Here is a 14198-nt window from a genome sequence, read left to right on the forward strand (position 1 = left end):
TTTAGGCACAACAGTAAGTCCCAGCTCCATGTCTCCAAAACCTTTAAAAAAACTTGTAAGGATCAGATTAGGCAAAGGCAAGAAGAAAATTATTACTCCTCATTTCACCATTTTTATTTCCCTCACAGTGTTTCTGAGTATATCTGCTATAGTAGTTTTCTTATTTTAGGAAAAAAGAGGACTAAAGGAGGTGAGGGAAAGAGACAGTGTGCATCTGTGGGTGTGTGACTGGATAACGAGCCTGAATTAAATTTTGCAGGCTGATATATTCCACTGATTAAAAAAGCAATGGGGAGCTGGGTGTGAAGAGTGAGGGAGGGTGGTATATGGGAACTCTCTGTTCTTTCTGCTTAATTTTTTAGTAAACCTAAAACTGCTTTAAAAAGTAAAGTCCATTAATTTTTTAAAAGGTAAAGCAATGGGGTCCAAACATGTTGATTGATTTGTTCACTTACCAGTTAATAAACTAGTCCTGGCAGCAGTTAATAATCTATCAAAGTTGTTATTGCACTCCTGAATTTAAAACTTACATGTGTCCATAATATATTTTTGTTAAATTTTGCCATGTTAACAAAAACCCACGATGGGGTCAAACCAGTTCCATGTTAGAAACTCACCATGAGGTAAAATTTCACTGAGACTTTTCTGCTTCTTTGATATGAAGAATTTATATATCCATTAAAATAAGTAAGCAAACTTCTTCAGCATTTTGCAGACCAAGCAGAATGCCTGTTGTGGGGTGTTTCTCAGGAGGGAATTATTATGTAAAACAAATTAGAGCTAGCTCATTCCTGCTCCATCCAGTCTATCCAAAATTAACCAGAGTTGTCCTAAAGGGGAGATTCTGAGGAAGCGTCAGGATACAGAATCTAACAGATGAGTGGGCTCTAAAGAAAAGGAATTTGTCTTTGAAGTGAAAGATGTTTTTCAGATAACGTGATAGATAGGGAATTTTCATTACTAACAGTTTGCTTTCTGTTGATAGCCTGGCTTCTCAGTGTTGAAAGCCTGTGTTGATCCTTTTATCAGCTTACTCAAATAGGAAATATAACTACTAAAGATATGGCATTAAAGAAATGCTTTATTATTAAACTATTTGCAATTACCGAAGTCTCATATATCTTTCATTTCTACAATGTTTAAGATCTTTTTTTTTCAATCCAGAGAGTTCTAAACCTATTCCAGGGCTCAGAAATTCTTATAAACAAACATCAGAAGGATCAGAAGTTTGAAGATGTCAACAGACATTACATATCCCAAAAGATATCCATTTTTCTCTTGTCCATTGGAATCTGAACTAGTTTCAGAGCCATTTAGCATCATGGATCAGGGGAAGAGCAGACTCTGTCACATTTTAATTAGAAGTTTCCAAGAAAAGTCAATTTAGGGTCAATCTAGCTTATAGGTACAAGAGTTGGTTCTTACTCTGTCTCTAGTTCTCAAAAAGTCCTCAAGAACCCCCTAATTACTCTTCACTATACATAAAGCCATTGTCACTGACCTGTGTCAACATCAAAGATACATAGAAAACATGAGAGGATTACCAGCTACACAGCAGTTTTTTGGGGTGTGTTGGCATGGTGACCCTAGCACTTCCCTGCTTTGCTCAAACTCCATAATTTGGCATCAGGTTTCAAGACTTCATCTTGGATCTGGGTTCATAAAAGGGGGCCCTGAGCCTGGGTTGCTAACAGCTGCCTGAGGCTAGCGTAAGTCCCTTTACCAAGAGGAAAGTAGTGTCCTTAGATTGAAAACAATGAATTCAGACTAGAAGAGCCAGCTCTAAACCCTTTTCTACTTCTGATGTATTAAGATTATTTTCCTAACAAATCCTGCCTAATCATAGTCAGTGCCGAAGATTTAGATATCATTACATTCTCATTTTGTCACTTGGTCCAGGGCCCATTCCATGACTTCAGAGTCAGCTCATGGAAAACTCTGCCTGTGGCAGTGGCTCTGGGAGACCCTTTGGAAGTCAAGGGCTCCCCTAGAAAGTTGAGAATAAGATAGCTCTGATAAGCATCAGCTTTGGCATGAGCCCAGAGAAGAACAGAAGGAAGTCTGTCCCTGACAAAGCTACCAAGAGGTTAATGCATCACATGAAAAACAGCAGTAACTTCCTCTTTCAGGACAGCCTTGCTATTTAATACCCCAAAAGACCAAGGACAAAGAATGGCATTGTATAAGCACTGTAACTCAAGCAATTAGCCAGGTAATGGTGTGTGGGGTTTATCGTAGCAGAATGTCAATTAAAACACTTGGAAGGAGGTTATGCAAAGCACTGAGATTTCAAATCTTATAAGCTACCAGTAGGACTAAATTATAGTAAATGTCATATTACTACAGTAAGTATCACATAAATGAAAATAAAGTTTATTTTCTAATACGGACTCTTGCCTAATATCTCATAAATCCCAGAAATTGAAAAAAGCACCCAAGTGTCTAGTCTTTACTCAAGAATAAAGGAAATGGAACAAAAGATGTCATGTTTTAATTAAATATCTTCTCTGATACCTTGTATATCTCTAGTTAATTGTTTTTTAAAAATTCAAAATTATACCTCTTAGTTTTATTTTGGGTTTTTGCCAATGAACTTAAGGGGAAAGAAAAGAATAGGAATGGATAAAATGTGAATTTCAGGAGAAAAATTGTTTCTTAGAAGGATCTTTAGATTAAATTCTGTTTAATGACTTGTCTGACTTCATTCTCATAGAAGCACAGCATTTTCTTCTTTTTTCTTTTAGAGCAGATATATTATTAGAAAAACTGACTTTTCAAAATGAAAAATAAACGACAGAGTTCTTTATGAAATTTCAAAATGCAAATAACATTTAGCATCTAAATAGATAGCAATAATGATTTTCCCTGAATACTGGTAGAAAGAACGTAATATATAAACATTAGTTTCTTTCCTAAAAACCCACAAGTCAAGTTTAAGCCAGCAGTTAATTTTTATTCATGAATTATAAACCCTTTACAGGAGGGAGTGAAGATAAAACAAAAACAAAATATATGTAGAAATGTAATGTTCCACTAATTCTATCACAGAAAACTAAATGTGTATTAAATTATTATTATTATTCATAATTGTTCCATAAAATAGTATAGTCATAATATATTTTTAAAAGCAAAATATATTTTTCTCTTATCAGATCATTGTTACGAGAGGAACCATATTTTTATGCACCTATATTATCTTAACTGAAGATATACCACAGTGTTATAATCTGAACAAAATCTGATTTTTAAGATGTTTATTGCACATCTTCTTGAAAGATATTAATTATTGCATAATACCAAAAATGTGTAGTTCTACCTCAGCAATGCCACTGTGTTATATTCTCTCTTTAGAATTTGTTTATTCTACTTATCTCACAGATATTCACAAATTTAGTAACTTTAAAATTAAGAATGATTCTATGCTCTATGCTACAAACTTCCATACTCCAAAAATCAATACAAAAAATAGATTTAATACCAGAGAGGAAAAACTACCTTTTATCAATTGCATAGTTTTATCATTTCTATTTATATTCTTATTTCCTAGAGGCAAATTACATCAACCGGACCTTTTTCAGCCTGGGATCTTATTGCAAAAGGTGTGATGGAAGATAAAATAAATCAATGTTTGTAATCATCTCCTACCTTATGGATATTTCCTTGTCAGCAATTCCTCTCCCAGATGGCACACTGGAAAATTCAATCCCATTTACCATTACACAGTAGTCTGTTTTATTTCTTTCAAGGTTTGCCCCTACCCAATAAGAAGTGAGTGCCTTGTGATAAGGGGAGTGGTAACCTTTTAAAATTCTAAAGAAAAGCTCTGAAATCTGATGAAATGCAAATGCATTGGGAATATTGAAGCCTTAGCTCTTCAATGGCCTTTGTCCACCATTGCCGTTGGTTTATAGGACTATCTTTCATTTTAATACAGTAAGGTCATTGCACCATAACATCAAACAACTCTCCTGTTTAGTAAATACTACAGTTTTCTGAAGTGTGTCCACCGTAATCTGTGATCTGGGCAGCATGTAGGCATTCAGAAGCATCCGCTTCCATTGTTGAGTAAGCCCTCACTTCAGGAGAATAGACACTTAGGTGGCATTTCTGAACCATACACTCCTCCCCTCCACTCACAGCCTCCCTTTTACTGAATTAGCTGCCACCCATTGAGAATTGACCAAGATATATAGATTCTTGGCCAGGTTTATTTCTAAAAGGATATATTTGTCTTCACTGGGGGCTACAATGTAAAAGACGTGTAAATTACAAAAGTGCTATGGGCTCCTTGATTGATTCATTCAACAGTTTTCATGAGAACCTGCCAAGTGCCACATTCTGTTCTGGGTACTCAGCAAAGAGCAGAGGAGAAAGATTGACAAGGACCTGCTTTCATGAAGGTTATGTCCTGGTGGTAAATACCACCAAAAATTAAAACACACACATATAAACAGTAAATATCAAATATTAACAAGCTAACGAGTATCATGTACAAACTAAAATAAAGTAATAGAGAATGAATGAGTGGCTTTTTTTAGATTGGGTGCTGAGGAAGGCTGTTCTAACAAGTTGACCTTTAAACTGCTGCAATCCGAATGACAAAGGAATCATCTAGGTAGAGGAAATCAGAGGGATAAGAGCAACCCAATTGTGGAGACCCAGAGATGGCAACTGGCATTGAATTGTAGGAGTAACACAAAGAGGATTAGAGCAGAAATACAAAGATGACCAAATTAAATCCTGGAGCAGAAAAATGGTGATATGATTTAGTATATTAACATATATAATATACAACCAACAAAACATAGAGAAAGGAGGGTGTATGGCATAAATAGAATTACTATCCAGTCAGACAGTCCCAAGGAGCATAAGCCAATGACATGACTTAAATATTTCACTCCCAATAGTAAGTTGATTTCCATGATGAGCTGGATGCAGCTAATTAATTTAGCCAGATGCTGTGAAATATTTTGATTAATGTAAATCCTCTCCTTCAGATTCCACACTCACCAAGTGCTCTCTGATTCTTCCCTCTGAGAGAATGTGTTGATCACAAGACTAAATAATTTGATATAGTGATTGGTCATGTAAGTTACAAAGTGGATTTCTAATTATCACTTGGCTTTCTCCTTAGCTGTTCACTTCAGTAGACTGTTGTGGTCAGGCTGATATATCTACAGCAGCCCAAGCAGTTATATTTCTCACTGTAAATTGATGGGCATTCTGGAAGCTATCTATCTCCTCCTCATTTTGGTGTTTCTGGGGGAACTGATCAATGTTGCACACTGACAAGTTCAAGTTTAATCAAGCCACTACCTAGCATATCCCTGTCCAGCCCCAGCTGGCCTTTTCTTAACAGTCACTGCCTCCTCCTGATGCTGAGGATATGGCTGTGGCTACTGCATCCTCATCTAAAATGCCGAATTAGCTCAACTGAGCATGATGAAGAAAGCCACTGCACTAGCTACAAGCAGTTATAAGCAATGGAACGCACGAGGTCTATCTATGAGTTTACCAAGCTGTCTGAGACCCTTGGCAGACAAGTATCAGTTACCTTATTTTATAAAATGAAGGAGTTGAGCTAGTCCTCTATTCATAGATTTTTAAAATTACACAAGTAATATATAAATACATTTTTCCTGTAAACATATAGAACATTACAGAGAACAACACCTCAATTGCGATATCTTACTTCTGCTGTCTTAAGACGAACACTGTTATTGCGTATCAACCCTTTCAAACCCTTTTAAGCATTTATATCATATGTCCATATGTGTATATATATATACATACCCATAAAAATAGGTAGTATTTTTCACTCTGTGTTTAATAAATAGTTCCACATTGTACATCTTGTTCTGTAACTTGCTTTAACTAATCAATATGTCTTAGAGACTTTTCCACATCAGAAAATACACATCTCCCTTAGTCTCTTTTAATTGTTGCATAGCCTTGCATTATAAAAATGCACTATACTTTTGTTAGCTGTCCATCAATTGAGGGCTAGTTAGACTGTTTCCAATTTTTTACCTGGAAAAATGTTGGAGTAACTATCCTTGTATATTCTTTATTATGCATGCAATAGAGAGTTTCTCTAGAATAACTCCAGGAAGGGGAACTAACAAATAGAAGCATCTGAATCTAGGCTCAACCTATAGTTCATAGACCATCTGAATCAGAATCATAGAAGTGTTTATTAAGAATAAGGCAAGAAACAAATGAAAATAAAGAAAGGGGCAGCTTCTGTCTCACCTCATACCAGAACCAGAATCCATGGATGTGGGAGCCAGAAGCCATGATTTATACAAGCACCTTCAGTGGTTTTCACAGTTAAAGCTGGAGAACCACTGGACTAGGTGGCTCTAAGATGCCTACTGTCTCTAAAAATGTACTAAAATGCTCATTTACCAATGACTTTCATGTGCAAGACACTGCATTAAGAGCTGTACGCATGTTTCCTGTTGAACTATAATTTTCATAGTCCAGAACCTGGGGTGGTTTGCAATTAAACCCAGATTCCAATCCAGACCTATATCTACTAAAATATATGAGGGCTCATGGACACAGTGCTTCCCTCCCAAGTGAGCTGTGCCCCAGAAGAGTCTTCTTTCACGCCCCCCCGCAGCCACATCCCACCCCTGTGATCATCCTCCCAGTGAGTTCTGTCCCCCTAATGAATGCTGCCTCCTGCAGGGGTGTGATCAGCATGCTGCTCTGACACTGGTTTTTCTCTTATTTTTCCTCTGTTATTATCAAATCAGCCTGAAAACCCTTTGCCTTTTAGAGACGGGGAAAGGCAAGCAAGCTAAATGAGCAAAGGCACATGTCTATTGTGGAGCAGGAAGGTTACAGAGGATGCTGTAAATGTGAACACACTAATAATTGTATTTAATTAATAATTTACTAGTCAATGAAACCTACTGAGGTAGACACTATTACCCCCATTTTATAGATGAGAAAACCAAGCACAGAAACTTTGAAAAAATTGCACAACACCAGGCGTAGTGGCACATGCCTGTAATCCCAGCATTTTGGGAGGCGAAGGTGGGCGGGTCACCTGAGGTCAGGAGTTCGAGACCAGCCTAGCTAACATGGTGAAACCCCATTTCTACTAAAGGTACAGAAAATTAGCCGGGCATGGTGGTGCATGCCTGTAATCTCAGCTACTTGGGAGGCTGAGGCAGGGCAATCTCTTGAACCCAGGAGGTGGAAATTGCAGTAAGCCGAGATCGCGCCATGGGCAACAAGAGCAAAACTCTGTCTCAAAAAAAAAAAGTTGACCAAGATAACTAGGAAACGAAGGATAGACCTAGCATAAAAACCCAAGTCTTTCTGATGCCAAAGTCCAGCTCAGAAGTCCATTTTACACTATTTTACCTCTCTAAACCACACGTCTGTGATTTTTTTTTCCTACCTCATTTCTGGGTATTTATCCATGTCTTTATTGCTAATGTAGAAGAAACAACCTTGACCATGAAGTTTAAAGGAGTGTGGCCCATGGAAATCTTCATCAATTCATTTGAAAGTGTTCAGCAGGCAACACACATTATGCTGAGTCACATTAGGAATTCACGCCAGCCTATAATTCTCTACACTCCCCAGCATGCTGGCATTGGATGGATTTATGTACCACTAAACTTAGACAGCTTAAAACACTTCATTGCCTGATCCCCCAGTAATGCTGATAAAATATATGTAGCTGCACTTATAAATCATTATCTTTACTTACATTTAATAAAATTGAAAATAATGTTTTCCAAGAAGTTGCTGGACCGTTTCAACTCACTATAGGTTGACTGTGGTTGCTTTTTATACACCATGTCCCTACACTGTTATTACTTTTTCTATAGTATTAGATTACCTTGTTTAGATCACTTTTGTGCATTTCTTTTAAGATGAAGTTAAGATAATTTTTAATCATTTATAAGCTATTGCAAATTATGTTGAACTAATGGAAATGAACGAATGTTATGCTGTAAAGTGAACATTTGTGTCCTCCCAAAATTCTTATGTTAAAACCCTAATTCCCAAGGTAATGGTATTAGGCTAGTGGCTTTAAAGGGTAATTAGGTCCCTTATAAGGGCAGTACTGCCCTTATAAGAAAAGATACAAGAGAGATGATCTCTCTCTCTCCACCGTGTGAGGAAGAGGGCCCTCACCAGGAATCAAATTGGCCATCACCTTGATCTTAGACTTCTCAGCCTTCAGAACTGTAAAAAATAAATTTCTGTTGTTTAAACAACCGCTGGGTAGTATTTTTATTATAGCAGCCTGTACTGTCTTAGTCTTAGACATTCTATAAACTAAAGTATTTATGAAAGTATCAGATACCTAAAATTTTTCAATGGTCTCCCAAAAATAAAAGAAAGACAGATGGAATAAAAATGACACAATGTTAACAATGAATGAATTTAAATGAAGATCATATAGATATTCATTGTATTCTTCTTTCATCATTCTATGGATTTCTGATTTTGAAGAATTGAAAGTTGAATATGTATAAGTCAGATTCTGCTCTGATATTGCTGCATAACAAATATATCTAAAAATCTCAGTGGCTTGCAACAAAAAGCATTCATTTATTTCCCAAAAGTTTATAAGTTGGCCAGGTAGTTCTACTTCAAGTTGTAAATCAGGTTTATTTCTGCGCTATATGCCTGTCATGTTGGAACTAGAAGCTTCCCAGTCCATATTCAACTTGTAGCAGATGGCAGAATGCAAGAAGATGAGAGAATATACAATGTCTCTTCAGATTAGAATATGTATAGTTTTTTTTTCATATTCCATTAGCTGAAGCAAGACACGTGGTCAATCCCAAGATTGATATTATACTCACAGTGAACCACAGCAAGTGTGGGAGAAAAAGAATGATTCACAAGTAATACAATCTGTGTCATGGAAAACATTTCTTAAATATCAAAAGGATGAAAGAGGACATATGCCAGAGTAAGAGAAAGAGTATTGGCTGGGCACGGAGGGTCACGCCTGTAATCCCAACATTTTGGGAGGCCAAGGTGGACAGATCACCTAAGTCAGGATATCGAGACAATCCTAGCGAACACAGTGAAACCCCATCTCTACTAAAAGTACAAAAAATTAGCCGGGCATGGTGGTGGGTGCCTGTAGTCCCAGCTACTAGGGAGGTTGAGGCAGGAGAATGGCATGAACCCGGGAGGTGGAGCTTGCAGTGAGCCCAGGTTGGGCCACTGCACTCCAGCCTGGGCAAGAGTGAGACTCCGTCTCAAAAAAATAAAATAAAATAAATAAATAAAGAGAGTATTTATGCTAAATACAACACAAAGTTTTCTTGAAAAACATTCAGTTTTTAGAAATCAAAGGAAACCACACTGAAGAAATCATGTTACAAAGCACAATCTAATGGAGGTATAAAGGTGTCAAAACACTCTTACTCATTTTGCTTGATGAAAGGGTGTGTGTAGTCAGGTAAGTGATTTAAACAAAGAGATGCTTCTTTGAATACCACCAGGTTTCCAGTCTTTCAAGATCCCAGAAAAGCTGGGACCAATTGCAGCTGCCCTAATTTATCATCCCTGCTGGGAGATATAGATCAGAAACTCTGGAAAAAATTCAACCCTGAGCTGTACCTCTGACTTCGGATTTATTTTGCAGTAAACTGTGCTATCCTGATGACTGGGCATCTTAGCCTGAAAATTGGTATTTTTGCACTAATACAGCCCCCAAATACTACCTTTTCTTCAATGGCCATCATATTGATCTTTAAAGAAGTCATTTCATGTATTAAAATTGAGATAACAAAGTGTGTCAAGGTTAAATTCAAATTATTAGTACTAGAATATCATTCATATATGTATACATATGTATAATATACATATCCTCCAAAATTACTTCATAAAATGTTTTGTGCTCTTCAAGATAGCATTTGTACTCAAAATAGTTTATTAGGAGGATAACAATGAAGGCCCAGAATAAAGCTTCTTTCATAAAACAGCTGCATCACCAACTAGATCATGTTCCTGACCCTGAATTGAAGAAGCTTGTCAGCTTACATTCTTTCCAGGTAAATGAGTCCTCTTGGGCTTCAGTCCAGAAAGCCTCTCTGCCTTAACTCACTTTATCTCTCACTGACCTTTACTCCCCAGATGTGTATCTCATGTAACAGGTCTGCACACTTGACCCTGATTACTTTGATCAAACACAATAAATAAAGGAATTAAAGGAGAAAGCTTCCCTTACAATAGAAAATCTTGCTCTTTGAGAGCCTTTTATTTTTAAGAATATAATTTTTTCCTTAAATTTACCTATTTAAAAATTAAAGTTTCATTGGTAACATGGAGTTCTGAAAGTTACAAGCAGTTAGAAATTAATTTTATTCTTTATAAGATTTTAATTGCTGCGAAGTTTTTGTTTCATCCTCTTTCTTATTGAAAATCTTATTGCAAAAATATTCATTTGTTTTCAGCTCTGGTGAAGTTATAAACCCACAGTCGGAAATTTAAATGGCAAAGAGCTTCCTCTATTTTTGTAATTTAATGTGTAAATAAAGTCAAAATTTAACAACTAGGTATTTCACTATACTTGTTCATCATTTAAGTTGACTGCCAGAAGAAAAGAAAGATTATCTTTTTGGTTGCTTCAAATCTTTTTTAAAAACCATTTAACTTTTTCCCCATTGATTCAAGCAATAAGAGACCTAATGTTCCTTGAACAACTTATATTTGAAAATGCTTTTTGCTTCCTGAAAATATTCAAGTTTTATAACATTGAGGGGTTTTTTTCAATACAGTAAAGTTCCAGAATATAAGAAAATCTCCCACCGGGGGCGTTTGAAATATTGCAATATGCCAGCAATTCAATTTAATCACTAAAAATAGTTCCTTTTATATCATATATTTGCTTTAATTCTTACATATGTATATTTTCCTCTATAAAACCAATTAATATTTGCTAATATGCATCTATCACTAATATACATTAATATCTAAGTGTTTACTTTAAATACATGATAAGGTGCCATTTAAAATAAAAACCTTTTGTAGTTATCTGAATTCAATCTGAGTAGTGATTTCGTGTATCTGGAAATAGTCCTGTTTAGCAGTTAAACAATCCCAAGAATGTAATGATAGATCAAAAATAAAATACATGTATAAACTGATTTTTCTCTCAGGTTCTAGGTCACCTTACGAGTAATTTTTTAAATTTTTCCTTGCTTTTATATCCGTGTTCTAAGATCCACCCTCAATTATGTCTAGGATTCCTGTTGGCTTCTTGCCAGGTGACCACATGGGCCCTGCATGCTACTGCATCTCAGCCTTCCCTGAGTCTTTCTTGGACACCATCTGTGCTCCTCCAGCGATAGAGGATGATGGTGCACTGTGAAGCTGGAAATGTACTTTTCCCCCTTGTTTTAGACCCTTTTGGAGGAGCCTGAGTATAAACATCTTATTCACTTGATGTCTTCAAGAGATTTAAGTTGTTAAATTAAGTTTGACCTAAAGCTGCCTCCTTACATATTTAAGTTCAGCCTCAAGGTTATTTCATACATAATGAACTATAACCTAACTTGATGTGTAAACAGACTGTAACCTACTCCTGTAACAAGTAGCTGAGTCTTAGCCAATCACAGCAGGTTCGAGTAAGGCAAAGACCCAGCTGTAACCAATTCAGCTGTTTCTATATCTCACTTCTGTTATCTGTTTGTCACTTCCTTTTTTCTATCCATAAATGTTATCTGGTCACATGACAACTTTGGAATTGCTCTGAACCTATTCTGGTTCTGGAGGCTGCCTGATTGATGAATCAGTCTTTGCTCAAATTCTGTTAAGTTTAATGTTTCTAAAGTTTTTATTTTAACAAAGTAAAAAACATGTTCCATTTCTCTGTCTTGCACCACATATGAGTCCAAGGAGGGCTAGCCTGGGAGATAAATTTAAATAACATGAACATATTAAAATTACCCTTTCTAAGGGACAACTTACATCCTAAGAATGAATTCCTCTCTCGTGAGGGTTCTTAGTCCTTATGCTCGTCAGCTTCACTTTCCTCAATGTTAATCCGCCATCTTCTACATAAGGGGAACATGCCATTTCAAAATATGACTGTAGGAGATCAGAATATGCCATTCCAAAATACACCTTTCTGGCATAAGGATTATTTTGAGTTGGTTACTTTGAGAAAGTACAGACACGGGAACAGCTCTGAAAAGTTGCCCTTTTGTAAAAGAAATTTACATCTAATAGAAAGAAATCTCCATTTGTAAGGATATCTCTCTGTCTGTACCCAGAAGAAAACGATGGCTAAATCACTAGAACTCTTAATCAATGAAGAAAACATTGACTCAAATCTGCACAGCAACTCTTAGCTTTGTTTAAGGTCCTTTCCCAGCCTTCTCATCTTAACCAGGCCTTTCCATCCTTTTTCTTTGTTTCAGAGAATGATGGTATTTAAGCCTTAAGTTTAAACCACCCCTTTGAGGTCTACTTTAGATATTCACTCCTTTCTCTGAGTCATTTCTAATGCATACAGGATGTGTGCATATGCTATGGTCTGAATGTTTACATTCCTACTAAACTCATCTTGAAACCTAATCTGCATTGTGATGGGTATTAAGCGGTGGGCCCTGATGAATGACATTAGTTTCCTTGCAAAAGAGATTGAAAGGAGGACACAATATTCACCCCTTCCACCACATGAGCACACAGAAAAAGGACCATCTACAAGAAACAGGCCATCACCAAATCTGCTGAGGCCTTGATCTTGGGATTCCCAGCCTCCAGAATTGTGAGAAATAAATTTCTGTTGTTTATAAATTGCCCAGTCTAAGGTATTTTTGTTGTATTAGCCCAAACAGAATAAGACAACATGCTTTTACATTTTGTTTGTTTTTCTCTTGTTAATTTGTTTTTTATTGCAGGGATCTGTCTCAACTAAGAACTATGGAGAGTAGAAGGAAAATTATTTTTCTTCCCCTACACAGTAACACTAGAAATATCTGAATCCTGCTTAGAGTTAAGATCCCTGTTCTAGGTGATTACCCACAAAAAAAGTAACAGGTAGATATAGCTAAGACATTTTCAAAACTATTTATATTTGCGTATTAAAATAGGAACTTCTGAGGAGAGAAAAGATCACCTGGTGACCATCGTGCAGGCCATCCAGAAGCAAAACTCCTTATCTGGGGAATTTAGAAGTAATTAGACTACCTTATTATCTAAAGCCAGCATCTGGTACCAGGCTTCTTTCCCCAAAACAACTAGAATTTCTATACATCTCCGGAGCGCATGCATGCTGAAACTCATTGTGCAATCCTTGCTGACATTAAGGCACCAAAATGTCTACAAATATAATCACTTATCATGACCTATGTGGCTAATATTGTCCAAATGACCCCTTAAGCTCCTATTTTAAGGTCCATAAATGTTCCTAACAAAAATCCACTCCATTGTGCTCAGTCCTCTCTTGCTGAGACACCCCGCTGCACTCTTCAGCAATGTTCTTTCCATCTCATAAAACTTTCCTTTTCAAACTTATACTGGTGTTGGTAAATTCTTCTTACTACCCCTATGACCTGCAAGCCAACCACCTCCAATGCTGATGCTCTGATACCTCGCCCCACAACTTCAAATACTTGCAGCTTAACTTCAGAGGTACACGTTGTTGTAGACATTTGTAGATGTCCTAACTGACAAGCTCTTCTCTTTTTGTTTGGCAAATTTTTAAGCTTACAAGTCCTTCATCCTCAAGGTAGAACTCAAGAAACAGCCTCCTCCCTTGCAGCTAGGACTCAGGCAAGTGACCCAGGCTCTACCAATAAGGTGTACTCAATGAGACTTCAGTTTGGAAGTGAGCATCTTGAGGAAGGAGGCTGTGCACTCAATTCATCATACTGGTGATGCTTACAGTAGAACTGTCTGACTTTCTCAGAGACTTAACCTAAGCAAGGGTCTATGGCAAAGCAGAAGAGATACAGTCTCCCCTTAGTGTTTGCTTTTGTTAGCAGGATTCCAAAGCATTCCTGGGGTGTCCTCAATGTTTTACAAACTTTCCCTGAAACAGTTCTTCCTGTTTTCTATAGCTTTCTTGAATGATGTGGGACTCAAACAGGAGTCCAATAACAACTACACTCTATTGTGAGTATGCCATCCTTACTGATGACTAAATCTTTTTCACTAAAAACTGTTGGTGTTTTCATCAAACCTGGCCCATTCTCCCCATATAA

Source organism: Mandrillus leucophaeus, unplaced genomic scaffold, assembly GCF_000951045.1.
Source record: "Mandrillus leucophaeus isolate KB7577 unplaced genomic scaffold, Mleu.le_1.0 Scaffold1862, whole genome shotgun sequence".
Lineage (NCBI taxonomy): Eukaryota > Metazoa > Chordata > Mammalia > Primates > Cercopithecidae > Mandrillus > Mandrillus leucophaeus.